This window comes from Cupressus sempervirens, chromosome 11 (assembly GCF_028749045.1).
Source record: "Cupressus sempervirens isolate cs-2001-9-10 chromosome 11, ASM2874904v1, whole genome shotgun sequence".
In the NCBI taxonomy this organism is placed as follows: domain Eukaryota; kingdom Viridiplantae; phylum Streptophyta; class Pinopsida; order Cupressales; family Cupressaceae; genus Cupressus; species Cupressus sempervirens.
In genome coordinates this window covers 174,051,296-174,065,838 of record NC_143128.1, presented here as the reverse complement: position 1 = coordinate 174,065,838, position 14,543 = coordinate 174,051,296, and positions in this window count along the sequence as shown.

Here is a 14,543-nt window from a genome sequence, read left to right as displayed (position 1 = left end):
TGATGGAACTTTTAGCAAAAGTAAAGATAACATCGCATGCATCTAAGGTATTGCAAGAAAATTGGCACAAAACCATGCCAATAATTTTGAAGGTGAATAGTGATTTCATGTCACATTTTAGTATTAATTTATAAATATTTTTCACCTTTGGCATTTATGTCAAAAAAGGGGGGAGAAGTTTATTGGTATAGAAGGAGAATATTAGCATACTCTAAATATATGTATGGGGGAGAGATATATGTATGGGGGAGTACTAATATGGAAGGAAACACATGTAAATATAGAAAAAATATGTTTACAAAAGAAATTTTGCAAAATTAAAAAAATAGAGTAAGAGGTTACCAACCTACAATAATAGACAATAGTTAAAACTGAGTTGAAGACCCAAGCCTACTGAACGTAAGAGTACTTCGGGATGTTGCTTCAGTCTTGGATCTGGAATGGTTTCTTGATTCAGCAAAAAACAGTATTCAGTTGCATTAAGTTCTACCAAAATAGAATACACTACCTCTTCTTTGGGAGCTAGAGAAGTTGTATGGCTACAAAAATTGCTAGTTGATTTGTTCAAAAGACCTTTAAGCCCACTGTGATTCATTGTGACAATTTTTGTTAGTAAAATCTATATTGTAGCCGACGGGTAGAATAGTATCTGAATGGGCGTGTGACGGTTGAGTCACTCCTTTGAAAAGGTATATGTACACCATCTGGAATGGACTTTGGATATTTATTGTAATCATGGGAATCATTGTAAGAAAGCATATGCGAATAATAAAAGGAATACTTCTATGTTATATGTTCTTGTCTACTATCTGAATGCATTAGTAAACCATTTACCCTGTATGGTAAACATTTGGTGCTATTGCCTATAAGGAGCGGGAGCTATGAATGTTGAACACATTGAATAAAGATAGAAATAAGAATCTAAAAGATGATAGCATACGTGTGGCACAAGAAATACTAAACTGCACACAACAAAGTGACCAGATGCAAAGACTTCAACAACTCATCGAAGGGTACAACAATGGTGTCATAGGAGGTGACCACGATACCACGGGAGCACTGACGAACAAAGTGAAATCACCAAGTTGATCAAGAAAGAGGTTGAGAGAAGAAGCTCGAGAAAGGCAAAGGGTGATCGAAGAAACAAAGGAAGAATTGGCAAACTTGTATACGCCAAGGGAGAATCTGGACAGAATGGAAAGGACCAGTGTGGCTCGAAGTGTCGAAGGAACTCGAGCGTGGGGTGAACTCTTGATCCTTGATACACTTAATGAGAAAATATAGTTTGGTCAAAACAACCAAGTCCTTGAGGAATCTTTCATGCCACTTGAGAACGTAGGTGTTCAGAGTGGTATGAAAGTACAGAACAATGCAAGTATTCAGAGAGGCATGACAATACAGAACAACGCAGGTGCTCAGAGTGGTACGAGAGTACAAAACAATGCAAGTACAAACAACAGTGTACAAAAAAAGAAATGAAGTGTACTGATGGCCAGTCCAAAAGAAAAATTACCCAAATTTAATGGTGATGGTATGACAAATCCAATCAAACATTGCAAAACATGCAAAACCATATGTACAACAAATGGTGTGACAAATGAAGATGATTGGGTCAAACAATTCTCAGCAACCCTATGGGGTGTGACAATTGATTGGTTTTCAGACATTGACCCTCAGAAACTAACTACATGGGTAGACGTTAGAAAAGAGTTTATAGCAAAGTTCCAATTGCTATGGGACGATAATGGAATAGTAACGGAGATATATAGTACCAAGAAAGGAAAGAATAACACAAAAAACAATGCAACTTCAAGGGGATATCACAACAATAATAGACACGGAAGGGGTGGCAATAATAATGGAGGTCAAACTCGAATACAATACGACATGAGGGGATGGCCGATGATCCAATGCCGAGCATGCAATCTTTGGAGTCACTTCGCTAGGGACTATACTATGAAGGAGATGCCACAACTATTATGTAGATGGTGTGGTCTAGGGGTAAATCTATTAAGCATTGAAACATGTGATGAGAAGGTACTGGCGGTCACACGGGAGTAGGCAAAGAAAGCGAAATACCTAGATGCAAAAGAAGAGAGGCTAAAAAAAGCACGAACAGAGATAGAAAGGCAAATGAAAATAGGGAAATCACAAGTCAAAGACACTATTGAAACTTTGAAAAGGAACTTGGCAAAATAGAACATGATGAGGCAGATAATGCAAACAAAAGTTTCTATTAAACTAAATGACCTTCTTTTCATGATGCCACAGTTGCATATGGCTATTATGAATATGACACCATCCCTGAGAGTGACTATGAAAATGAGTTTGAGGATGGTAATCTAAACCAAATGATTGACTAGTTCATATCCTTCTCCATAGAGTCTTTCAAAAGTGACTCATAAAACTCACACATCTATCAAAGACTATGCTTAGGGGTAGTCCATGTATTATTACAATCTCTCTATGAAATAAATGAGAAACGTAGCTAGCATCATGACTAGTGACAAAAGATTGTGGTTCCATCTTCTTGCCATTAATTTAAATCTGTCAAGATCCTCCTTAACCAAATGGCTTGACATGCTACTACATTTGCTGCTATGCATTCAACCTCTATTGTAGATTGAACACTAATAGGTTGCTTCTTGGATGCCCATGAAATTGCACCCGATCTCATATGAAACATGTATTCGAAAGTGCTCTTCTTATCATCAGGACTTCTATCCCTATCACCATCCATAAAACCAACCAACTTAAAACCACTATCCATAGTATACAAAATTCCAAATCCCTTGGTACCATTCACATACCTTAGGATCATTTTTCCCACTTGCCAATGGGAACCCTTTGATGTTTCCATAAATTTGGAAATCAAACTTACTACATGCATCATGTTAGGCCTAGTTGTTATCAAATACATCAAGATTCTAACCATACTGTTGTATAATATTGGATTCACACTTTTGCTACAATCTTCCTTGCTCAACTTCAGACCTACTACTGTTGGTGTTGGGGCTACCTTACTATTTTGTTTTATGAATCTCTCCAAGATCTACCTTGCATATTTTTCTTGAGAGATGAAGATGTCATCATGCATTTATTTTACTTCTATGCCTAGAAAGTACTTGAAGAGACCTCTGTCTATCTTTTCAAATTCATTCTTCATGGCCTCTTTGAACTAACCAATTAGGAAATTGTCATTTCCACTGAAGATTAAGTCATCAACATACAAGACAACAATCAATGCTTCACCATGTGTTGTCTTGATGTAGAGAGTGGGCTAACCATCACTTTTGCTAAAGCCATTGCTCATTAAATATGAGTCGATCCTACTGCACCATGCCTATGGAGCTTGCTTGAGCCCATATAGAGCTCTCTTCAATCTATATACCTTGTCTTCTTCACCTGGGACTTAATAACCAGGTGGTTGCTCCATATAAACTTCTTCTTTCAATACACTATTCAAGAAGGTAGACTTCACATCCATTTGATATACCTTCCATTTGTTTTGGGCTACAATTTCTATCACAACACACATGGTTTTAATTCTTGCAACTAGGGCATATGTCTCATCATAATCGCTACCATACTACTATTTGTAACCCTTGACTACTAAACGTACCTTATGCCTATCTATTTTTCCTTCAACATTACACTTGGTCTTGTAAACCCATTTCACTCCAATTGCTTTCTTCTTGGGAGACAATGTAATTAACTCCCATGTCTCATTTCTTTCAATAACATATATTTTCTCATCCATGGCATTACACCATTTCTCTTCCTTCATAGCTTCCTCAAAATAAATTGGACCACTATGAAAAAATAATGCAAGATCAATACTCTCATCATAATCTTCCTCATACCTTTCATCTTGGTATATCTTACTTAGACTTTTAGTCTTTCTCGACAATAGGGAGGTGAGAGTGGGATCTAAATTTTTAGTATTGTTGTTACTACTGTTTTGCATACTAGCTCGGGGCTGTCTTGAACTACTTGGAGCTGTCACTCGACATGTTGGGGGTTGCTTGCCTTTTTGCCTTTGTTTGCAATTTTCAAGGTTTTTTGCTCCATCATCTTGCTTATCACCAATGTCTTCCTCTTCCACATCAATACTCAACACTTTGCTTGAAGTTCTTGAAGATTCATCAAACAAGCCATCCCATGAATAATTTTGAAGAAACTCCACATCTCTTGAAACGATGATCTTCTTGGTGATAAGATCATACAATCTATAAGCCTTTGATTCTGAGCTATAATCCATGAAGATACACTTCACACTTCTCTCATCTACTTTTTGCCTTTATTCCTTAGGCACATATGTATATGCTACACATCCGAATACTCTCAAGTGTTCAACTATCCATCTATTCCTTGACCATGCCTCGAGAGGAATCTTGTCACAAACAAACTTTGTGGGACACTTGTTGATCAAATATACTATTGTTGCTACAGCTTCTTTCTAATATTCAGTTGGGATTCCCTTCACTTTCATCATGCTACTTGAGATTTCAACAATGGTCCTATTCTTCCTCTTAGCCATTCCATTTTATTGTGGAGTATAACTGGCTATAAGCTCTTTCTTTATGTTATTCTGTCTACAAAAATTTGTAAAAAAATTGGAGGTTTACTCCCCTCCTATATCTGATCTAAGGACTTTTAGATAGTTTCCACATTCCTTTTCAGCCAGGGATCCAACAAATTTATCAAATGCTTCTAATTTATTCATCAAAAAATACATCCATGTCCTATGACTTAAATCATCTATGAATGTCATAAAATAAGTACTTCCCTCAATAGAAGTAGTTTGCATAGGGCCTAATAAATCAGAATAGACCAACTCTAATGGTGCTCTAGCCCTTTTAGAAATTACACAATTAAAGGGAATCCTATCTTGCTTACCCAAAATGCAAGCCTCACACTTGTCATATGAATCTATTATGCTTAGCAAACCATCTACCATTCTTTTCTTGGACAACAAATTTAAACCAACAAGACCAAGATATCCATACCTGAGATGCCAAAGTTTGGAAGGGTCTTCAATCACGCTCCTAAAAGCTGATTGCTGATGTATTGTTTTACATGCATGCTTGGGAGGTGCAACACTGACTTGAGAAGGGAAGCATGTATCTATCCTCAAAGGGAACACCTAGTTCATTTCCATTTGGACTGTTGCAAGCAATTTATTACTCCCATCCTTCTCATGAATGACACACTTGTCATTTTTCATCAGCACCTTGTATCCATTTTGAATGAGTTGTTCAACACTCATCAAGTTTTTCTTCATACCGGGGGCAATATATACATTCTATATCTCCTTCTTCTCACCTTGTTTGGTGTGGACCATGATAAATCCTTTGCCCACTATGAGAATGGTTTTTATTATTTCCCATCTTAATTTTAGACTTAAAAGTCTTATCAATGAAAAAAATAAACTCCCATTACCACTCATGTGGTTGCTACAACTATTGTTTAGGTATCATACCTCAGGCCTACCTTCTTTACCAATGTTGAACATGGTAAAGGTTGAGATTGTTTGGATTTTTCGTGTTCACATCAGCCAAATTTGCATTCTGCTTTGATTGATCACCCTGCTTCTTCTAGCATTCACTTGCATAATGCCATACTTATGACAGTAGTAGCATTCAACATTGCTCTTGTTGGAGTTGTAATTATTCTTACCTCCTATAGAGTTGTTTTGAGAGATGCTTGCTCCCTCTTAGTTGCTTGCTTGTCTTGAGCTTTCTGCACCAACATTCCTTTGACCATTCCTTCCATGACCTCTTCTTCTTGAGTTTCTATTGGATCCATTTCTTCCTCTCTCCCCACCTCTTGAATTCTCTTGAGCCTTAAAATACTATTCTTGGGAAGTTGTTGCTGATCGGTTAATCTAATGCTCATTGGTTTGAATAGTTTCGATTAACTCATCCATGGCCAATGTGGTGAGGTGCTTGGCTTCCTCAATGGTCATCACAAAGTTGTCATATTTTTGAGGTAAACTCCTTAATATCTTTTTCACAATCCTCTGTTCTTCATAATCTTCTCCATTTGATTTGAGTTGGTTTATCAAAGTGGATATTCATGAGCTAGACTTGCAATAGGTTCATTGTCCTTCATCTCAAGGCTCTCAAATTCCCTTTTGATCATTTGTAATTTCACTACTCTAACCTTATCAGTCCCCTTGAAGTTCGTCTCAAGGATATCCCATGCTTCCTTTGAGTAATTTGCTGTAGCAATCTTGGGAAAGACATTTTTGCAATTGCTACCTCAATCAGACTTAATGCTTTCAAATCTTTTCTTCTTGATTCTTTCATCTGAGTCTTCTATGGGGTTGTGAGGCTAGCATACAGTGATGGAACTATAACATCATTGAATTCATGTATTACAAAATTCCACAAATAATTAGCTACCATTATGGTTTTCATCTTCTCTGCCCATGTATCATAATTTTTTCCATTAAAGAACCGTGGCTGCTGCCATATCTTCCTCGCATCTCCTACCATGTCAAATATACCCAGAAAATAAATGTCTTAACTCACAGTGGATGTGGGGCCTCAAAACTCTCATACCATGTAAAAATTAAGTCACAAACTTCACCAATTTCACTCAGCAACTGAAGGTGTTGAGTGATAGTTTTGTTTGGCAAAAGAAAGTGCCGAGTTACTTGGCCCACGAAGGAGCCGAGTGAGCTCGACAACAAGGGGGGCCAACACAACACAAGAGGCTACTGAGTGAGCTCAGTCGTATGAATGCAAAGTGAGCTTGGTTAACAAAGGGAGGTGGAGCTTGGTAGGCTTGAGACGACTAACACAATGATTGAATGGGCTCGGTAAAAGAACAGACCGAGTGAGCTCAGTTGGAGAGTGAACCAAGCTTTCTAATAATAGACTTTTTGTTTGAACTTGTCCACCATTAAAATGAAAAGCATAACAATAAACCTTGTCAAATATGAACTTCTTAAATACAAAACACCATGTAATAGTGAATAGAGAGGAGACAACAGAGAATCAATTCGATTGGATCAATAAGTATACCTGCTTGCTTACTTTCTATTCAATTAGGTTAAACTATTACAAAATTTTGGAGCATTCAGCTTCAACTAAAAACATACTAAAAACTTCAAACTGTTAAAACTTAAAATTGTCATGTATTTTGTCACCACAATATGTTGGTAGCAATACAAAATGTTTTCAAGCTAGTTTCACATTTTTCTAACCTTAAATTTGATATTTAATTGTTTAATATTGATTGATCATTCAGTTTTAATTCATATATCAAATTATTTTACTGAAGGCCTTTGTCAAGTCTTTTCGTTTTGCTTTTTGTCGAGCCTTTGCTTGATTTTGAAGCCTTCATTGTCTGTTCTTTTCTTTTGGGTTTGCATTTGTTGGTTTTTAGTCTTTTGATTTTTCTTATGTCATGCCTTTCATTTTTCCCTTTGATTCGGTTTAACCTAGAGGTCAATTGGAGTTGTCAGTCAAAAGATATGTCCATTTTAGTGCTTCAAAAGTGGACCTTTTGGGTGCAACAACATGAATTAAAAATATGATGTTATATTTTCAATTTGACTTTCACTTTTTGATAAATATAACTTACATTCACTTTTTGTTATGTTTTAAAGTCACTTTAACTTCAAATTCTTAACTTAAAGTGACTATAGTGCACTTTATGTTATAATTTTAAGTGGAGTTACTTTTTTAATTTTTCACTTAAAGTAACTATATAACAATATAGTTTCAGTTTAATTTTTGGTTTTAAAAATAAATGTTTATTTAAATGTTACTTTTAAAGGATGTTTATATGTTATATTTCAAAATATGAGAAATAAATATTGTTTATGACCCATTTTGTAACATTTTTATAATTTTAAGTGAATTAAATGACTTAAAGTCTTCATAAGTGGACATTTTATATGCAATAACATGTAAAATCTATCAAAAGTGGACATTTTACATGTCATTGCATATAAAGTTTACTTTGGTGGAGCTTTTTGGCATCATTACATCAAAAGTTCATCATAAGTAGACCTTTTTGATGCTGTTGCATTAATAGTGAAGTTTTCATGCTTAGGCCTCTAAAGGGTGAGTTGCATTTTAAAATATTCTTCCTCCCCCAAAAGGTCCATTTTTTCCTATGGGCACATATTATAATATGTTAAGGCACCCAAAACGTGTGTTTTAGAGAGATGCATGTTTTAAAATATGTAAGTGACCCAACAAGGTCTAATTTTGGAGAAAGACATGTTTTAATATATGCATTGACCCTCCAAAAGTTCGTATTTGAAGAACATGTTCTTGTCCTCCAAAAACCCGATTTTTGATCATAATTTGTGATTTTCTCAATGGATTTAGGCAACTTGTTCCATTGGAGGCATTTTTGGTTAGCAACGATTTATCTTGCTTCTAAAACAGATTTATTAAGCTAAAAAACATTTTTGAAAACTTCATTCTAAGGCATGCTTTGGAAAAATTAGCAAATAAATCCATTTTTAATGCATGTTTTTCCTCCCAAGTAAACCAATTTGGCATATTTTGGAGGTTACATTGCATTATGGTTCATATTTTGGTGTTTAATGATCAAAATGTTTTGATCTTGCATCATGGAGAAAAATAATTTTTGCCAAAAACTTCCCACAAGTATAAACACCCAAAAATGTTGGATTATGGAGCATGAATAGGGCATGTTTTGGCATCTCCTAAAAATTCTCCTTATTTGCTACCCTCTCCCATTCAAATTTGTTAACTTGGAAAAATTCTAAGTGTTTTGGAAGAATTTTTCAAACATTGGAGCATCTTTTCACTTCATTTTTGGCACATGTAAGTGGACTCTTTCTTTCTTGCTTTAAATTCATGCTTATCTTGCTGATTTTATGCATGAAATTATTTGATGGTTGCCATTTGTTTAAATCTTTGCCATGGAAAGTGCATTTTTCCTTTAAAAATGATACTTTTGTTCATTTTCATTTTTTTGATTCTTTCCCAAGTCCCAATTTTGAATTTGAGTGTTGAAGTGCATTGCATCTTGGTATGTTTTGAGTCACTTTCCAAAGGTACGTTGTTTATTTTGTGTTTTTCATTTTGTGCTTGCTTGCCAATTTTTCTACACTTGGAAAAATTGTAAGTTCTTTCCCAAGAACTTTTTTTTGCTTCATTACATATGAAAGCATCGTCACATTCCACATTCCGTTTCTATTTCCACTCATTTCACTTTCCATGCGACAAATGCAATTACATGTTTTTCATCTCATTCATCATCCTCACATGCATGTAATCCCATTTTCCAGTTCCATTTCCACTCATCTCACTTTCTGCATCCATTTTCATGACATGATTACACGAAAAAAATTACGTGTAATTACATCAAAAAGGTTCGATTTTGATTAAAAGTCACATTTTGAAAAGTCGAAAAGATGTCATTTTCATTTTCCATATACTTTGACTTTCTCTTTTTACCAAAAGTGACTATAAAACTCATTATCTCACTTCCATTTTCCACTTCCATCCTTCCATATGCATTTGTGCCTCTGTGAGCAAATACATATTTTCATATCTTTTCATGCTTTCCATCTCATCTTTCATTCGCACATACATGTGAAGTGTATCTTCCACTCGCATTCACATCTCATTCCACCGTTCATCTCTCATTACATGTATTCATTTTTCATGCAATACTATCTTGAAAATATTGAGTCACTTTTGAAATCAACAATTTTCATTTGCACGCATTCCCATGCATTCCACCTTCACACACTCTTATTTCATTTCGTTTCAGTCCATCTTCCATATTTTCACTTTCATACCATTTCATTTCGTTTTCCATTTATGTCATTCCACACTCTACTACATATGCATATGTTTTCTCTTAAAGTCACTTTCTCAGATTTACAAAGTGTCCAATCCATTTCTAAATCTTCACTGCTAATCCAAAATCCACTTGTATGGAGATTTCTTCTGATGATCTGTTTGTGTTTTGGGATTTTTGTGTTGCAAAGCAAGCACAAGACATGTCTTTGCCATCAAAATCCAAAGGCAAAATGAAATATCAATATGATAAAGAAATGGCTTATGCAGCTCCTTCAGTCATATCTAGTTTGGATAACGTGTTGGACACAAAGATTGGCCATGTGGATGTGGCTGATTTTTTTCAAAGAGTTGAAGCTCTAGCTAGTCATAAAGTGAAGTGTATTATGAGAAGCAACATTCACTTGGTGTCTATGTTTCCTATGGCAGCTATAAAACCTAACTTTATTTTTGGATGTGCACAATGGTTTACTCCCAAGACAAATATTATTAAAGATGCTGATGGCAAGGTTTTCATTAGCCTTGACCCTGAGGTCATTGAGCAGATTTTCATATCTCCTAATTATAATTGACATGAAGGTTCTAGAACACCAAAATGGATAATTAAAATTGATGAAATGATTATTACCAATTTGGTAGGTTAAAAATCACAAAGAACCATTCGGTTATGAGCTTCAAGACTATATAAGATGTTTTTTAACAACAAGACAGTGGCGGAGCAATGCCAACTTTTTATGCACTTATTAAAGATGCCAAAAATGAGACCTATGCTTTCCAAATTGAAGATTTGTGTCAATAAAAAATTAGAAAAAAATGCCATTATTGTGAAGAATATTTTTAGTGCTCTCAATAGCATTGGAAAAAATAGAAAGGAGAAGGATAAGAGAGTTGCTTGAAGAGTTATTACAACCCTTTTGGTAAGTCATCATTTGAGAAAGGGTAGATATATGAGACAAACTTGTATTGACTTGAACCTAAATTGTACTACTTTGAGAAGAGCATGTAGTAGACGAGAGAGAATTAATGATCCTCTTCAAAATGAAACATGGGCTTCTGGTAGGAGACTTCCATGTTTTGATAAGAAGCTATCTGATGATGTGAAGGAAGAAATTAAACTCTAGCTCAAGAGTATCACCCAATGCTAAAGATGTGTAAAAGTTGAGAATTGGCATCAAAGATTGAACACCACATCCTAAACATTATTTGGAGGTAAGTCAAATTATGTTATTCAAAGAATTTAAAAAGAGTCATCAAAGATTGCATATATCACAAAGGGTTTTTGAATCTTTAAAGCCATTTTATTGTGTGCCACTTAAAATTTGAAATACATGTTGCAAATATCACGTTGAGTTTTTTATGCTCCATCCGTTCTACTTTGAATAGTAAAGAAATGTTGGAGAATTGTGGTGTTAGTGGCCTTCCAAAATCATCAAGAGACTTGCTAGATCTATTTTTATATCATAGAGTTGATGGTTTTTTCTTTTATAGAAATGCTTGCTCAAATGAGAATTGTTGACAATGTGGTGACTTATCCAAGTTTGACACATGTTTGTATGAGGGGTGCGAACAAGATCTTGGAAAGACAATAGTAAAAAAAATGACATATAAAATGATGACATATGCATTGAAGAGTGGGCGTGAGGGATCTAGACATGAATTGGTTGCAAAATAAATTAGTATGGCTAGTTTTATTTCAAATTTTAAGACATCTGTTCTACAAATATGCAAGACATAGTCACAGATATCAATGGTTGGATCAACAATTTAGAATGTGGAAGGAAACTTTTCTCATTGGCACTATTATATCAATTGTTGGCTTTGCTAAGAACTACACATTGTAGCTTCAAAATGAGATACAATCTCAATATTACAATTCTATTCAGATTGCTATTTTTATCCACATAACATATAGACATGCTCTTGATAGTGTGGAAGATAATTAGAAGAGTATTAGAGAGTACCATTTTTATATAAGTGATGATAGATCTCACTCTCACGAGTTTGTGTAACATTGTTTCTGGAATTATTTTGATTTCTTATAGGAGGATGACATTGCTATGGATAGACATATCATTTGGTCAGATAATTGCACATGTCAATTTAAGAATACTTGCATGCTTTATTGGTTGTGTAGGATGCACGTAGAGAGGGGGTTGTCTCATATTTGAAGTTTTTTTTAGTCCAGCCATGGGAAAAGGGAACATGATGGAGCCGGGCATGTGTGAAGAGAGCTCTAGTTAAGGAGCAATTGAAGATTTTAGGAGCACATCTTCTTGATGCTCGTAGCATTGTTGATTGGTGTAGTTCAACATTATCACAGGGGGGACTCTTAATTCAGTAGTATGTAGGTTCTTTTGGTTGGTTGAGGAAGGGTCCATAGGTGATAGATTAGATTGTGCTATAGTGAGAGACTCATAAAAAATGCATTCATTTCAGAGATCTGATTCTCATACATAGACCATTTGGACATGACAACTAGCTTGCTTTTGTCTTAGTTGTTCTCAGTGTGATTGGGATCACTATGAGTCAAGTGAATGAGTGGACACATGGGCTCCACATTATCTTACTCCATTTTCTATCATACTCTCTATCAGAAATGATGACATGGAAAGTTCACTTAACTATAACCATCTATCAGATCTTCTTTAGCCAAGACATGTCTTTGCATTGGTTGCACCATAGGGGAATGATGAGAAATCAGATTATTTGTTAGCACATTGTGTAAGAGGTAAATAAAAGCTTGCATAACCGATCACAGATAATGATGGATTCACATAGCATACTAGTTTAGTGGTTGTTGTTGGAACATGGTTATGGACATACATGCTTAGAAGGAATGAAATTCCTACATTCAAAGATTATCAAAAGCACAAAAAAATTCTCATATATTCGCATCTTATTATGACAACAAATGTGAAATTGTTGAAGCATCAAGGAAGACCAAAAGTAAAAGAACTTTTTATTGTTACTAATGTTGATCATGAAGCCCTATTGGAGACCCTAAAACATAGAGAGGATGCTACTGGAACACTCAACTAGGTATATTTACTTATTATATTATTTTGTTTATAATGATTCAGTGAATCGATAATTATCTTGTTTAATACAATAAGTTATTAATATTTTTATGGTATTAGAATGTAGGTACATCATGTAGAGTAGCTATGCATGAAGATAAAAAACTAAATAAGGAGTAGAATGAAGAAAAATCTATTCTATTTTTGACACTATGATTTTTGTAACTATGATTTTTGATAGTTGTGTATTGATGTAATAATGATTTAACAATTGAGATATTGTGAATGTAAACTTGTTAATTTAATGTAAGAAATAAAAATGATTTTACTTAATGCAATTTATGTTGAGAGACCTAAAAAATGATTTTAATACATACTAACACCAAACTTGCTCTGTGCCCAATGCCAAAAACTTGAGAGGTGTAAAAAATAATGCTTTTATTTAATACTAACCCTAGTGAAACCCTTGTTTTGGTCGTGGAGAGCCTCCATCGTTCGTGACCATCCTATACCAAGCAATCTCTAAGGTGCTCTAAGTGCATTTTGAGGTTGATCTTCTGAGGCTCGTAACTCAGAGCTTTTAAGGGATATTGATGAAATGTCGAATACTATATGATGGTGATGTCAAGGCCTAAAATAACCTCTCATTTTCGAGAGATCATATTTCGTTTGGATTCAGCACAGTGATCTCGCTCAATGCCAAAACTCATAGTGTGCCTCAATTCATAGGTGCATCACAATGTAACTTTGGAACCGCTGATCTTGGAATTGAATCGTTAGTGCTATTAGCTTTGAATGGGTGGGTGAACCCTAGTGACACCCTTGTTATGAATACAAAGAGCCTCCATCGTTTACAGCCACCCCGTACCAAAGAGTCTCCAAGGTTCTCTAAGTGCACTTTGAGGTCAATCTTCTGAGGATCATAACTCGGAGCTCATGAGGGTTATTGATGAAATCTTGATTGCTAAAAGACAGTCATGCCGAGGTCTAAAATAACCTATCTCATTTTCAAGAGATCACATTCTGTTTGGATTTGGCACAGTCATCTTGCTCGTTGCCAAAACTCATAGTATGTCTTAGTTCACAGGTGCATCACAACGTAACTTTGATACAACTGATCTTGGAATCAAATCGTCAGTGCCATTACCTCCAAATGGGTGGGTGAACCCTAGTGACACCCTTGTATAGATCACAGGGAGCCAACATCATTCACGACCACCTCATACCAAACAGTCTCCAAGGTGCTCTAAGTGTGTTTCGAGGTTGATCTTCCAAGGGTCGTAACTTGGAGTTTGTGAGGGCTATCGATGAAACGTCAAATGCTATAGGAAATTCATGCTGAGGCCTAAAATAACCTATCTCATTTTTAAGAGATCACATTTCGTTTGGATTTGGCACATCAATCTCATTCGATGCCAAAATCTGCATTGTGCCTTAGTTCATAGATTGATAGTAATGGTCAACTTGATACTCAAATTGAGACAATTGTATACAGGTCGTCAAAGGGTGATGTCGTAGGTATTCAGGATTGTATAGTTACTATAGGTAGTGACTACAGTGTAGTGGGTTCAGATGATGATTATGAAGATGTTGTTGTGCATGATGGTGAGATACCTGGTAGAGATGAGCAGACATTGAGCATTCATGACTTTGTTGAGAAAGAGTACCATGCATAGTTAGATGCTTCGACACATGAGGTTGAGGCTGGTAGTACTTCACATGATTTGTC